General features: G+C 43.1%; 1 protein-coding gene and 1 pseudogene across 2 annotated transcripts in view; both read right to left on the bottom strand.

The window, feature by feature from the left end:
- The window catches only part of Hs3st5 (heparan sulfate-glucosamine 3-sulfotransferase 5), a 271736-nt gene extending 260335 nt beyond the window's left edge, over positions 1 to 11401 (bottom strand). For both annotated transcript variants that reach the window (XM_057761929.1, XM_057761930.1), the window contains exon 1: positions 10818 to 11401. The gene's annotated coding sequence lies outside the window, so the exon portion shown is untranslated. The remainder of the gene's footprint in view (positions 1 to 10817) is intronic.
- LOC130869627 (60 kDa heat shock protein, mitochondrial-like) lies at positions 946 to 2844 on the bottom strand (annotated as a pseudogene).
- Positions 11402 to 13482: the final 2081 nt, after the last annotated feature.

The raw sequence follows: 13482 nt of genomic DNA, 5'->3' as shown, positions 1-13482 counted from the left end.
TGAGGCCAGGTTTATCTTTAGAAGCATTTAAGAAGCCCTGAAAAGGAGGGAGACTCAAGACTGATGGAACAGTTGTCAAGATTCAGGTGAGACCACTCAATGGCTTGAACTAAAGTGGTAGCTAGTGCTAGGAAGATAATGTGAGCTCAGGAGGCAGGGTGCTTGTGTCTCTAGGACACAGCAGTGTGGTCAGCAGGAGGAGGAATACAGGTGTGTGCCTGTTTCCTCATATAATCTTTGTCACTATTTTGTTTCTCCCTGCCCTTGGTTGTTTAGGTAAATGGCTTTGCCAACCAGACAAGAACAAAATAATGGAGTACTTAAGAACACATAACATTAAGAAAGTAATACATCACAAAGTTTCTCAAGCCCTTTGTTGGTGTATAGAATGAGAAGTCCATTATTTTGAAGAATTTCAAAGTTCTGAAACTAGACACAGCCACTGTAACCTGAGTGTCTCTACTAATCCATTTCAACGTGGATAGGGTAAGACACTAAGATAAACATCTGATTTAAAATTCTACCCAAGGGGGCTGGAGAGATGGCTCAGTGGTTAAGAGCACTACCTGCTCTTCCAAAGGTCCTGAGTTCAATTCCCGGCAACCACATGGTGGCTCACAACCATCTGTAATGAGGTCTGGTGCCCTCTTCTGGCCTGCAGGCACATACACTGACAGAATATTGTATACATAATAAATAAATAAATATTTAAAAAAAAATAAAATAAAAATAAAATTCTACCCAACTAAAATCAGGAGATAACAATACAGCTAATACTAAGATTTTTGGTCCTCCTGGCAAAGCTATCAAGACAACAGGAAACACCTCGTTTCTCTTTAAAGAGTTAGATATAGATGTTATGTGGACACCATACATCTTTTTTTTTTTCAGGAATGTACAAATGTCTTTATTCAAAAATACAAAATAAATTATCTCTAAGCATGGACAATGACAGCAGTAAACCATTATGTATTGTCAATGGGAACCAGTAACTGATGGTTATAGTGATCAGCCAGCCTTCTTTTCATTTTCTTCAGGAGCTTCTCTGAAGGTATCGGTGAGGAACCTGCCTTGAGCTTCCTGTCACAGTTCATTGGTAAGGGCAAAGCGCTATTCTAGGAATTAGAACATGCCACCTCCCATTCCCCCTCCCATTCCCCCCATTGCGCCCATTCCAGGGTCCTTATCTTCTTTAGGAATTTCGGTCACTACAGCTTCTGCTGTCGTTAGCAAGGAGGCCACCCCAGCAGCATCCAGTAAACCAGTTCTTACGACCTTTGTTGGATCAATGATTCCCTTCTCCACCATGTTCACAAATTCCCCGAGCATGGCATCATACCCAACTTCTGAGGAACTCTGCAGAATCTTCTCAACTATCAAAGACCCTTCAACACCCGCATTCTTAGCAATGGTCATGGTGGGAATTTTGAGTGCTCTTTTAATAATGTCTATACCTATTTTCTGATCCTCATTAGAAGGCTTTAGGGAATCCAAGACTGGGATGCAGCGGAGCAGAGCGCAGCCCCCGCCTAGCACGATGCCTTCTTCCTCAGCTGCTCGCGTGGCATTGAGCGCGTCTGTAACTCTGTCTTTCTTCTCATTCACCTCCACATCGCTTGTCCCTCCAACCTTCAATACAGCTACTCCATCTGAGAGCTTTGCGAGACGCTCGTTCAGCTTCTCCTTTTCGTATTCACTAGTGGTGATGTCGAGCTGCTCAGTGATCTCCTGGATGCGTTTCTCAATTTGAGCCTTGTCACCTTTTCCTTTCAAAAGCATGGCGTCATCCTTAGTGACAATGACCTCTCCAACTTTTCCTAAGTCGTGAACTTGAACATCTTCAAGGTTTAGATTCAACCCCTCTTCTCCGAATACCGCACCACCAGTAGCAATAGCCATATCTTTAAGCTGGTTCTTCCTGTTGTCCCCAAACCCTGGCGCTTTGACTGCCACAACCTGAAGACCCACTTTCAGCCTGTTCAAGACCAGTGTGCTTAGAGCTTCTCCATCAACGTCCTCAGCAATGATGACCAAGGGCTTCCGATGAGCATTGGCGATTTCCAGAGCGGGCACTATGGACTGCACACTAGAAATCTTCTTTTCACTAAACAGAACATAGGCGTCTTGGAATTCACATTTCTGACCTTTCGATGTGTTAATAAAATACGGGGAAATATATCCTCTGTCAAACTTCATGCCTTCAATAATTTCTAACTCATCATTCAGGGTTTTCCCATCCTTCACTGTGATGACACCCTTCCTTCCCACCTTCTTCATCGCATCAGAAATAATGTTTCCAATGTCTTTGTCTCCATTTGCAGAAATTGTAGCAACCTGAGCAATTTCTTCAGGGGTTGTCACGGGTTTAGACTGTTTTTACAGTTCAGCAATTACAGCAACAACAGCCAACATCACACCTCTCCAGATTTCTACTGGGTTGGCCCCTTTGCTGATCTTCTCAAAGCCCTCCTTGGCAATAGAACGTGCCAGAACGGTAGCTGTGGTAGTGCCATCCCCAGCCTCTTCATTTGTGTTATTGGCAACATCTTGAACAAGTTTAGCTCCGATATTTTTGTATTTGTCCTTTAAATCAATTGACTTTGCAACAGTGACTCCATCTTTCGTTATTTTGGGACTTCCCCAACTCTGTTCAATAATCACCGTTCTTCCTTTTGGCCCCATGGTAACAGCTACAGCGTCGGCTAAAAGGTCTACACCTTGAAGCATTAAGGCTCAAGTATCCGCACCAAATTTTACATCTTTGGCATAGGCCCGAGTGAGATGAGGAGCCAGTGCCCGGGACACTGGTCTCATCTGGCAAAGGACTGTGGCTAGTCGAAGCATTTCTGCGGGGCGGCGGCAGAAGCGCACGAGGCGAAGCAGGCCATCGGCGGCGAGTGAGGGCGACACCATACATCTTGTATAGATTCAGAAACAGTGGGGTAGAACCCACTGTTTACAAAGAACAAAATGGTCTTTTAACCATACATCTCCATGTTGATGACCCACAAGTCTCTCAGGCCCTGAATCTCCTGCTTGCTGCCTCTGCTCCATCTGCTCCCCCCATCACCAAGTGTCTCAGTTCTCTGCCTCATGGATTCTGAGACACAGAAAGAAGCCCTCTCTCCTTATATGACACGCTAAATGGCATGGACATATGGATGAAGGTCACAATCCAGCAAAACCCTGCTCTAAAGAAGCACAATCCATGATCAGAGAAGAGATACCCAGAGGCTTGCTGGGTGTTCCCCTGGGAAAAGAACTCCAGACACAGACTTGTCAATCACAGAGACTTACCAATCACAGAGCCTTGTCACTCACAGAGATGCTTGTCATTCGCAGCACCTGGCCACTTAAAGACACATCACTCACATCTCCCAATATTAAGGTTAAAAGACTTTTACATATCTGGGCTATTAGGACTCAATTGTTAGTCATTAACTTAACTACAAGCCGTGCAGCTCCTTAGAAGAGACCCACAGACCATGACTGTGAAACATATCTTTGTATTTTTTTTTTATTCATCAAAACTCTGTATAGTCTATCATTATCATTATCAAATTAGACAGTACAACTTAGGGAGGAGTCATCTTCTTGACAATTCACAGGTAAAAATGCCCAGTAGAATGGGATGTTTCCAAGAGACAAACACATTATATTAGAGGCAGTCAAGCTCCACACATGTCCATGCACACCATGCTAGATACCAGAGAAAGAGAATTGCAGCGAACATGCAAAGGCCCAGCAGAAGCAAAAGTCATTGCAGCATCTGCAGTCCCATGACCCTGCCTAAATGAGATTGTTCTATCAGAGGATTCCCTTCTGCTGGGCTGACACAGGGAACTTCATCTACAACTTGCTGCTCCTACAGCATGGCCAATGGCAGCTTAAGTAGCTATTATATACACATGAGAGAAGAGTGAGCATGACAACCCAAGGCATGAACTTTCATCTCAATGAAACTTTTTAAGTTGAAGGGATGTGGCAAGAAAGGCACAGGGAAATAAAGAGAGGAGGGGTAGATTTTGGAAATATTGATTAAATGTGAGGCAGCATCATTTATTGTTTCATTAAATAAAAATTACACAGAAAAACATGAGTAGCTAAGCTGTATCAGCTTTAAATGTGGATGGTAGGTGGAGCTTCTGTATTAAATTGTTACGAAAAAAGAGAAATCTAGGAACTAAATTAAACCTTTAAAAGAAGTAACCTGCTTAATGACAACCCAGACACAGCTTTTCCTTTTTATACAACAAATTCTCTCTATACACTGTAAATTGAAAGAGTCGGAAGAATGTCTGTGTCTCCCACAACTTTTAGTTGATATTTAATATAAAGAGAGTAACAAATATTTTGATGGCTTTAATAACACCTTATTCCCCCCCCCCCTTCCCTGAACCTATGTCAGAGGACACGTACTGTCAGAACAGGCCCAGCAGGATTTCAGGTTGGGCATTTTGGTGCATGTCTGAACAGCACTTGGGAGACAAATACAGAGGGATGGTTTGACATTGGAGGCCAGCTTGGTCTGCGTAATGAGTCACAGGCCAGAGATACTAGATCTCCATAGTGACACACAAAAATAAACAAATCAAAACACAACAAAAGAGCTATAGGCAGACTTTAAAAAGAATGTGAATGCCGGGCAGTGATGGTGCATGCTTCTAATTCCAGCACTTGAGACGCAGAGGCAGGAGGATCTCTGTCAGTTCGAGGCTGGAACAGAGCTAGTTCCAGGACAGGCTTCAAAGCTACACAGAGAAACTCTTTCTTGAAAAACAAATAAACAAACATAAAGTATGTGAATTAGCTGTCCCATGAACTTTTGAGCCTTCTCTCAAGTTCAATATCCGTGCCCCCCTTTTTGCTGGTTCTTAGGGTAGAACCTAAAGCCTTGAGAATGCTGGGCAAATGCTCTGTCATTGAGTTCTACTCTAAATCTCTTACATTCTATGGTAGATATGGGCTTTTCAGTCTAGTAATCAAACTCAAGTTTTGAAACGTCTTTCTTTGTGTTCTTCCCTCAGGACTAAGAGAATACCTAGAATATGTGTTTTATAGACTAGAAACCATGATTCAGCATGCAGCACATGGCTATTTCGTTTAACTCTCCTGATGCTGCCACAGTGATGTTAAAGATCATGATGCTATCAGCAGAATCAACCACTGACACATATTTGATGCACTAATGCTAGGTATCTTGTATAGATTATTATAAAAAAAATAATGCAAATGGCATTTCTTTTATCACATAACATCTAAAATTAGTAAGAATTAGAATGTCTAATCAGTGTGCTCCAAGGGGTCACAGAGAAGCAGCAGTGAAGTAGAGACCAGCTCACCCAGTCCTGCCTGAGACAGTACTTACACTATGATAAATGCCAATGTAAGTTTCTTCAATGGCTTAAGTGAGCTAGCTATGCTGGAAAGCATCACAGTGACATTTTAATAGGTTTGCAAACAGTTCCCCAAACTATCCTCAAATAGCGTGATCACTACTATTTATGATAGGATGGTGTGCTTCCTCATTAGCACTTTAGAGATCCTGCTCTTTGATGTTAATCTTGTCTTTTATGTCTTACTAAAATAAAGGGCATAATTGTAGGCACTCTCCCCTATATTTATATGCAAGTGGTTGGATCAATTTATTTTTCCACACTCCTTACACTCCTTTATTTTGTTCAACCACTCCATTTCACAAAGATTATTATTCTACATGGCTTCAGATATGATTCATAGATGATAATTGAGACCAACATGAATCAGAAAGTGTCTCTTAAACATTGAATGGTATTATGATTACAAAATGCCCAATGTAAGTATAAAAATGTTTGAAAGGTTTTTAATTTTGTTTTGTCTTTGGACAAGCAATTTGAGGAATATCCTGCTTCAGTTCATGTAGCAGACAGTAATAGGATGCCTACTGTATAGAGCTGATGTTGACAAGGTGAAGTTCCATCTCATACATTTTATAAAACTCAGATTTCTTTGGCATGAACCCTATAGTAACACATATCATTGACCTTAGTGCAAAAAGTTCACATTATAAGAATATTATGGGAAGCATAAAACATTCAGTATCTGATCATCTATGCTATTAAAACTGCTTAAGTGTAGCATCAGTTCTTAAAGTTACCTAATTTTCAAGTAGCTGAACCTTAGGAAATGATTGAGTCCATTAAAAACTACATTAAGGTGCAGTACCATACTCCAGCCCTGCTCGGGTTCAGGCTATGTCACTGTTCCATTACAAACCCTTTCCTAGTGAGTTTCTGAAGAATTTACTCTAAGTTAAAACCTTTGTAAATGAAGCAGAGATCATGGAGTAAAGCTGCTTACTGGCTTGCTTAGGAACACCCGACCAGGCTTAGCACCACCCTTGTGAACTGGGTCCTGCCATAGCTATCATTATTCAAGACAATAACCCACAGACATGTACACAGACCAAATAAATGGAAACAATTCTTCAACTTAGCTTTCTTCTTCTTAGGTGACTCTAGTTCATGTAAAGTTAACAAAAACTAACAAGCACATAATTGCTTTAACTTTAAAAAATATTCAAAAGCAGTGAAATAGTATAGGAGGCTGCCCGAATTAAATGTCAGCTTCCCCATAACGATTTGGCTGTCATTTAAGGAGACAAAGCCTCAATTTCCTCATCTCTAAAATGGGCATAGTAACAATATGTATTTCCCCTATGCAAGATGGGGCATGACAGAGAGGCTGCAGAAATAAATGAGTTATTTTTTAGTAGAGAATTTTGAAAAGTACTAACTAGCCACACACTCATGGCCATTATAAGTATTTCTTAATCAAATTGTTCATAAAAGTTTATCACTCCAAAATTCTTATACCAAACTTGAGAGATATTTGTAAGTATCACTCTGAATATGAGGCTCATGTCACAAATTCCATGTCACAAAGGGATGATCTTCCTGTAGTCAGTTATTACAACATAGAGCTGTACACAGAAACAAAGACCAATATATTTTACACACACACGCACATGTGTATGTATACATATATTTATCTTTAATACTTGATAAAAACAACTTTTCAAACACTTCTAAATACAGACAGAGCTTTCTTTCATGAAAAATTTCAAAATAATGGAAAATAGTCCATTGTAGAAAAGATTAATAAATAATAAGGCAGATAATGAACATTGCATATAAGATTTAGAAAGGTGATGTATCCTTATCTGTATATAAGCTAGAAGGATTTCCAAACGTAATTTTTCTAACAATTGATAAGTTAGCTATTTTGAAGTACATTTGATCGGTGACTTAAAGTGTAGTCATTAATATCTTGCTTTAATTGTGCTTCAGATAGAGAAGTAAGGATTGCATCACAGTTCTCAGAAACAAATTTGGATTACAGAGAAAGAAAAATTTGTCAACAAATAATTGGACTCCGGGAAAAAAAGTACAGCTTTGCTTGCTTTAAAGAATTCATATTAAAAAAAATTAAAAAAAGAATTCATATTAAGTTGAAGGAAAAAAATCTAAGTATCCTGCTATTCTGAATAGCATTATTCCAGTCCATAATGCAAAGTTAGCCAGTCATTCTGTCTTATACTTTCCTCTATTTTGCCACCCTAAATAAGAGAGGAGACAGGGCTTGAATGAAGGTAAACCCCTGTGATTTGAACAATTAATTCTCTTTCTTATTTTGTCTGTCTCCATACCACTCACTTTTTCTTAAAATGCAGTTCTACTACCAAACAATAACTACTCAGTTACAACACTAAACTATTAAAGTAGTGCAGAGAAACGTTTTATGTTGCATTTACAACATATAAAAATATCTAAGTACTTATACAATTTCTGTGACACACTCTAGTGTATTACAGGTCATATTATATTGCTAAACATGCTGGTCATTTTGAGCAAGTACTCTATCCACAAATAAATAGTGTATTTCACTAGAAAGATTTGTTTAGTTCATGAATAAAGGCCACTGCCATTTAAAAAAAAGCATCCTGCCAAGATATTCCAGGAGATTCAAAGAAAATTCTCCCCAACTAAAATTTCCATAAGAAGTTTCATTTTTTTTCCTCTAAAAGAGAACCTAAATAATCATTTTTGTTAACTTCTTCATTTGCATATAATTGCATTATTAAGAGATGTTACTGTTGCCGAGATTAGAAAAACATAGGAATGAGGAAATGAGGAAGCAAAACACTGTTCTATGAATTTAAGTTTGCTCTTTTGAGGCAACAGGAAGATTTGCATTTATTCATAAGTGAATGCTAATGATGTATTGAGGTCTGGCACTGCTCCAGAGAAGTGCACAGGAAGACAGGACTAGAAATGAGAGCCACTGCAGATTCATGACTTTCTCTAAGAACTCTGATAGGCAATCAGAAGATTAGAGATAGCGTCAGTTCTGTGGAGTTGAGTCATCCAAATGACATGTGGGTTAAAAATAATGGCAAGATTTAGGCAGAAAACAAAGTTAGATACTTTAATGTATCATGTGACTCTTGAGTCAAGGGCTCTTTGTTGGCTGATTATCTACTTTGGGGACAAATCTGCTTTCCTAAGAAAGCTACTGCTCTTCAGTTCCCTTCACCCAGAGTAGGAACAAACACCCCACTGCTAGTCATAATCCTTCCTTGTTTGAAATAATGCCCCAGCTCAGCCATGCTTATTGTGTACGCTCATGTCTCTAGAAAGACTTCTTGAATGAGTGCAAATTCAGCGAGGAGAAAAGTTATTCATTCAAAAACATCTGTGTACGTCTGCAAAATGGTGAGAATAGAGAAGGCAGCATCTCTTCCAAACACCAAGCATAGTCTCCTCACAAAGATATCAGAGAGAGCCACTTCCAACATTAAGCCTGAGATCCGGTTTCATGTAGAAACCAGGACCCAGTACCTGCTGTGACTAGTCACTGAACACTCTGCCCGTAATTCCCCTCATTAAATGCTTAGCAATATCTATTGGAAAATATTTTACATGAGCAACAATGCCTGCTTCTATTTTATTAATTGAGGAAAGATCATGTGTAAGTAGCCTAGGGTAACTTAGGAGAGTCCAGAGCTATTATTCTTACCACAGTTAACACACTGCAGCCAAGTCAGCTATAGGTAAACAATAGTTTCCTCCCCATTATTGTTTCCTGTCTCATTGAATTTTAGCACAATTCACTGGCAAATATCTTTCTTTTTCCTGAGAAGCATGTCTCAAGGGACCGAGTACTTCAAATAGTATTGGTTGTAAACAATCATGACAAAAAAGGAAAGGAAAGATGATTTTATTTCTCCTGCTAAGGACTTAACTAATTTAATAATAAAGAGGGGAAAAACTACTCATGAAGAGGAAGGGCAAAGGTAACTTTAAAACATATTGTAATTAATAGCAATAAAAGATTTTAAACTGTAATATTTGATATCTAAATTTGGCAATCGCTGATCATCTTCAGCAGTTTCTTTGAAAGGGGACCTATATGTTTGAATTGAATTGTAACATGAAAATACCTGTCCAAAGCTATGAAATAGGTAGAGAACATTGCACAAAACCCTTTAGAGGCACTCACTTTATATGACTGACAGCAAATCAGTTGAGAAAGGAGCAGTGTCACCCCGAGGATGTCCACCCATATTGTGCCCACTCCACACCTTGCATACTGTTTATCAGATTGAGCTGACATAAATCAGAAGAGAGTCACGGGGCAATGAAATGTATCCACTAAGTGATATGATATAAAGCACTTTCAAAACGTTAAAGGTCCCCTTAAGAGACTAGTCTTTTTCATGAAATAACAGAGACAAACAGAGAGACAGCAAGAGACAAATAGGCACACGCAGAGAGACGGAGAGGAACAGACAGAGAGACCGAGACAGAGGAGAGAGGAAAGAGCAAGAGAGAGAAGAAAGGGGGCCACAAGTATCCCAGCAGTCGCTTTCTTGGGTACATGGCACTCAAGGAGGGAAGCCTGCTAGACAGAGAGGCGTCCACCAAGATGAAATGACTCAGGAGGAGCGCTAGAGGTTCAGTTGCTGTGGCCCTGAAACTGGAGTAAAGTCATCCACAGCAGGTGGGGTTCAGGTGGCAGCGCTGCAGTGGGTCACAGAGGCTGCAGACTTCTTAGTAATAATAACTGATTACCCTCTCCGTTGCTCCCATCGTGTGTGTGTGTGTGTGTGTGTGTGTGTGTGTGTGAGACAGAGAGAGAGAGAGAGAGAGAGAGAGAGAGAGAGAGAGAGAGAGAGATGCTGGATGTGAGAGGGAAGGACTGCACTGAGTGAGGCTTGAGGGAATGGGAAATGAAGCTAGGAGTGGTGGGGTTCTCCAAAGAGACCTTCCACCAAGGCAACTTATGCCTGCGCTGTCTACCTTTTCCTTGTTCCTCAGTACATCCCACAAGATACTTCAAATGGCAGTATGCAATCAGCCCAGAAGTGGCCAAGCACGAACCCCCCAAACTCTACTGAGATGAGCAATCATCAGTGAAAACGAGTTCTCCCTCTGACTCTAGGAAAGCGCTGCATGTAGGTCTCTGGGAAGACAGACAGGAGGGTGAGCCCGCAGGAAGACAAGCTTGGAGGCCAAGTGACTATCTAAATTCACTCAAGCAATTGCTCCGCTGTTTCCCTTGTCCCATTAGTTTAATCCCAACCTCAGGAAAGGGGGTTTGGCTCAGAGTCTTCCTCAGGAGGCACCTATTAAAACAAAACCCAGCAAGGAGTTTTGGCCAGAGGGATGCCTTCTCTAGGCGACCTCCCTTCTCGCTTCCCCTAAACCTAGAAGGTCCCAGCAGATTCTTCTCCCCTCTCCCCCTGGCAAGGAGGGCAGCATGCCCTGCTCACTCACCTTCATCCCCAGTGGCGACAGGCTCTGAGCGGACTGCAGCTTGGGAAGCGGGTGGCCCAGACCAGTAGCGCTAGGTTATCCAGCCATTTCCTCGGTCCCGTGGTAGTTGTCCCGTAGTTTGGGATGCTCTGACTAGGTGTCCGCTGCGAGTGAGTGGAAAGGAGAGCAGACAAGCAGCGCTGTATCCGCGCGTGAGAGCGGGGAGGGCGGGCTCCCACTCTGGGGCGGCGACAGCGGTAGCCCCGAGGTCCGGGGCGGGGAGCGACGAGCGGAGGGGGCGAGAAGTAGTGGAGTTTACGGCGCGTTTCGCGCACTTCCCTGGGAGACTGGAGCCAGGTGCGGCAGGGCGCGCTCCCGCGGCGCAGACACGTCAGGGACAGCCGCCAGAGTCCGAGTTCGTGTAGCTAAGGGGACCGCAGGAGCTGTGCGGGAGGAGGTTCGCATCCTCTTCTCCCGGCACAGACACGGATGCAGAACCGGATCCCGCACGCGAGGGGCACAGCCTCTGTCGTCCGCGGTGACAATGTCTGCAAACCCCGTCCCTCGGGATGCGTTCAAAAGAGCAACAGTCAGGGCGGCTGTGATTTTCCCTCCCTGTGTCCTCCTGCCGCCAGTACCAAGCTGTGCGGACAGCGGACTCCCTGCCGCTCGCGCTGTCACGGCCGCCGCCCGGTCTCAGGCGCTCCAGCAGGCTGCTACCTCCCAGAGACGTGCCCAGCTGGATGCGCGCGCCTGTGTGTGTCTAAGAGGATATCTTCCCCTTCATCACTTCGGCTCGCGGGAGGGACCAAGTCCCGGGCGACCAGCTGCAGAGTGGCTGCCAGTCCACACCCTCTCGGTTCTCTTCCCACCCACCCCGCCCCTTCGCCTCCTTGCGCTCCCCTCCTCCCTCTGCTCCTCCTCCAGTGGCCGCTCCTGTGCTCGCTTGGGCGGCGGAAAGACCTAGAGAAAAGGAAGGAGGAGGAAAAGGGTGGGGGAAAGGAGAGCAGGTATCTTTAACGAGGAGGTGGGCGCACTCACTGGAGCCCCCAGCGTCACGGGGAGGGCCGGGCCCTAGGGGTTGTAGCTGAAGGAGGCTATACCCGGAGGTGGAGGACATAAGGCTGACTTACTGAATGTCCCACCCCGGAATGGCAAGCTAGTTGACTATCACAGTGTGGCTGCAAGACGGGTGGCCAAGGCTCCTGAATAATCTAAGGTCACAGCTGTGAGAACCTGCAGAGGTGACTGGGATGGGCAGGGCACCGATCTGAAACGTAGAGATGGATGGGACCCAGTGCTTGAGAAGCTGAGACACACAGTTTTCTCTGCTGTGGTGGTGGGGAGCTAGACCTAAAGAGTGAACGGGAGTGGGGTGGGGCGGGGGGCACGCAAGTGTCCAAAGAGGCCAGTTGACTTCAGCGTGCCAGGTGAGAGTGCTGGCGGCTAGGAGGGGCTGGTGGTGTCAGCAATCTCAGAGCTTTGGGCTGCTGTGTGCCTTCAGAATCACAGGGGGCGATCATCGCCTAGTTAGGAAGAGGAAGGATCCCAGGGCTCAGCCTTCTTGCAGGTCTGGATATCCAGAGGCATGCTCATCTATCCCATTTAGTCCCCCTGTCCCATCCCTTGCTTTCAGCAGAACATCACACCAGAGAATGAGTCTATTGGCTGTATCCAGTGTCTTTGAGGGCTGGAAGGGATCCCACCTGAAAACTGATTTGTGCTGCTTTTATCTTAATTCTGGGTCTCAAAACGCATCCCTGCCTAATCACAGTTAGAAGAAAATGGTCCTTCTCGCATATAAAGTTACCACACTCCTCCCCAGGTTGTCTGGACACACGTCAAACTTGTTTTCTCATTTCCATCCTTTATCCCTCCTGTTTCTTTCTGTAGAGATAAACTGTCTCTTGCATACTTTTCACTGCACAAATGTACAAGTATTTAGGAAAACATCAGAAAGTTATTGCTCAGGAGAGCTTGCTTGTTTTTAAATGACAGTTGTGGCATTCAAAGTTGAAACAATCTGGGGACTGCAGGGAGGGCTGATTCACTTAATTAGTGCTATGAGGGGGATCACTGGCAGCAACACTGAAAAGATTTGTGCTTTCTCCCATATCTGCCCTTTCTATTACAGCCATCAAACTGTGTTAATTCTGTCTGTTTGGAAATGAAAGGTCGGCTGCAATCCATTAAACACAGTATTTTTGGATTTTCATTCAGAAGTTAGCCTTACCTCTTTCCCTGGACCCATTTTTACCATCACCTCAAAAGGTAATGGGCTCCGATATCAAAATATATTTTTAAGCTGCCAGGCAATAGAATAACCCGAAGGAAAGAGCTGTGGAGTTCTAGAAGAAAAAAAAAAGTTAAATCTCCATAAAGTTATTTACCATCTACTCAGACAAAATCATAAGCTCAGCATTCACAGCCACATGTATCTTGTGTAATAGGAGGAACAGTAGGAGAGATGGCTGTTTGCCAGCTCCGTGATCCATTAACCTCTTTAGCTCATCATTGGCAACAATAGCACACAATCACATTCTTATGTTTGAAAGACAAGGGATTTCACTTCCATCTCAAAATCACAATGCCACATTACAGTCGAAAAGAAACACTAAACAATAAAAGCAACAAGAAAGGAAGAAAGACAGTTTTTTTTTCCCTGTACAAATGTTGCTATTTTGTT

The sequence above is a fragment of the Chionomys nivalis genome, chromosome 2 (assembly GCF_950005125.1).
Source record: "Chionomys nivalis chromosome 2, mChiNiv1.1, whole genome shotgun sequence".
Classification (NCBI taxonomy): domain Eukaryota; kingdom Metazoa; phylum Chordata; class Mammalia; order Rodentia; family Cricetidae; genus Chionomys; species Chionomys nivalis.
The sequence above is the reverse complement of the archived record's forward strand: the minus strand, read 5'-3'. Positions and strand labels throughout refer to the sequence as shown.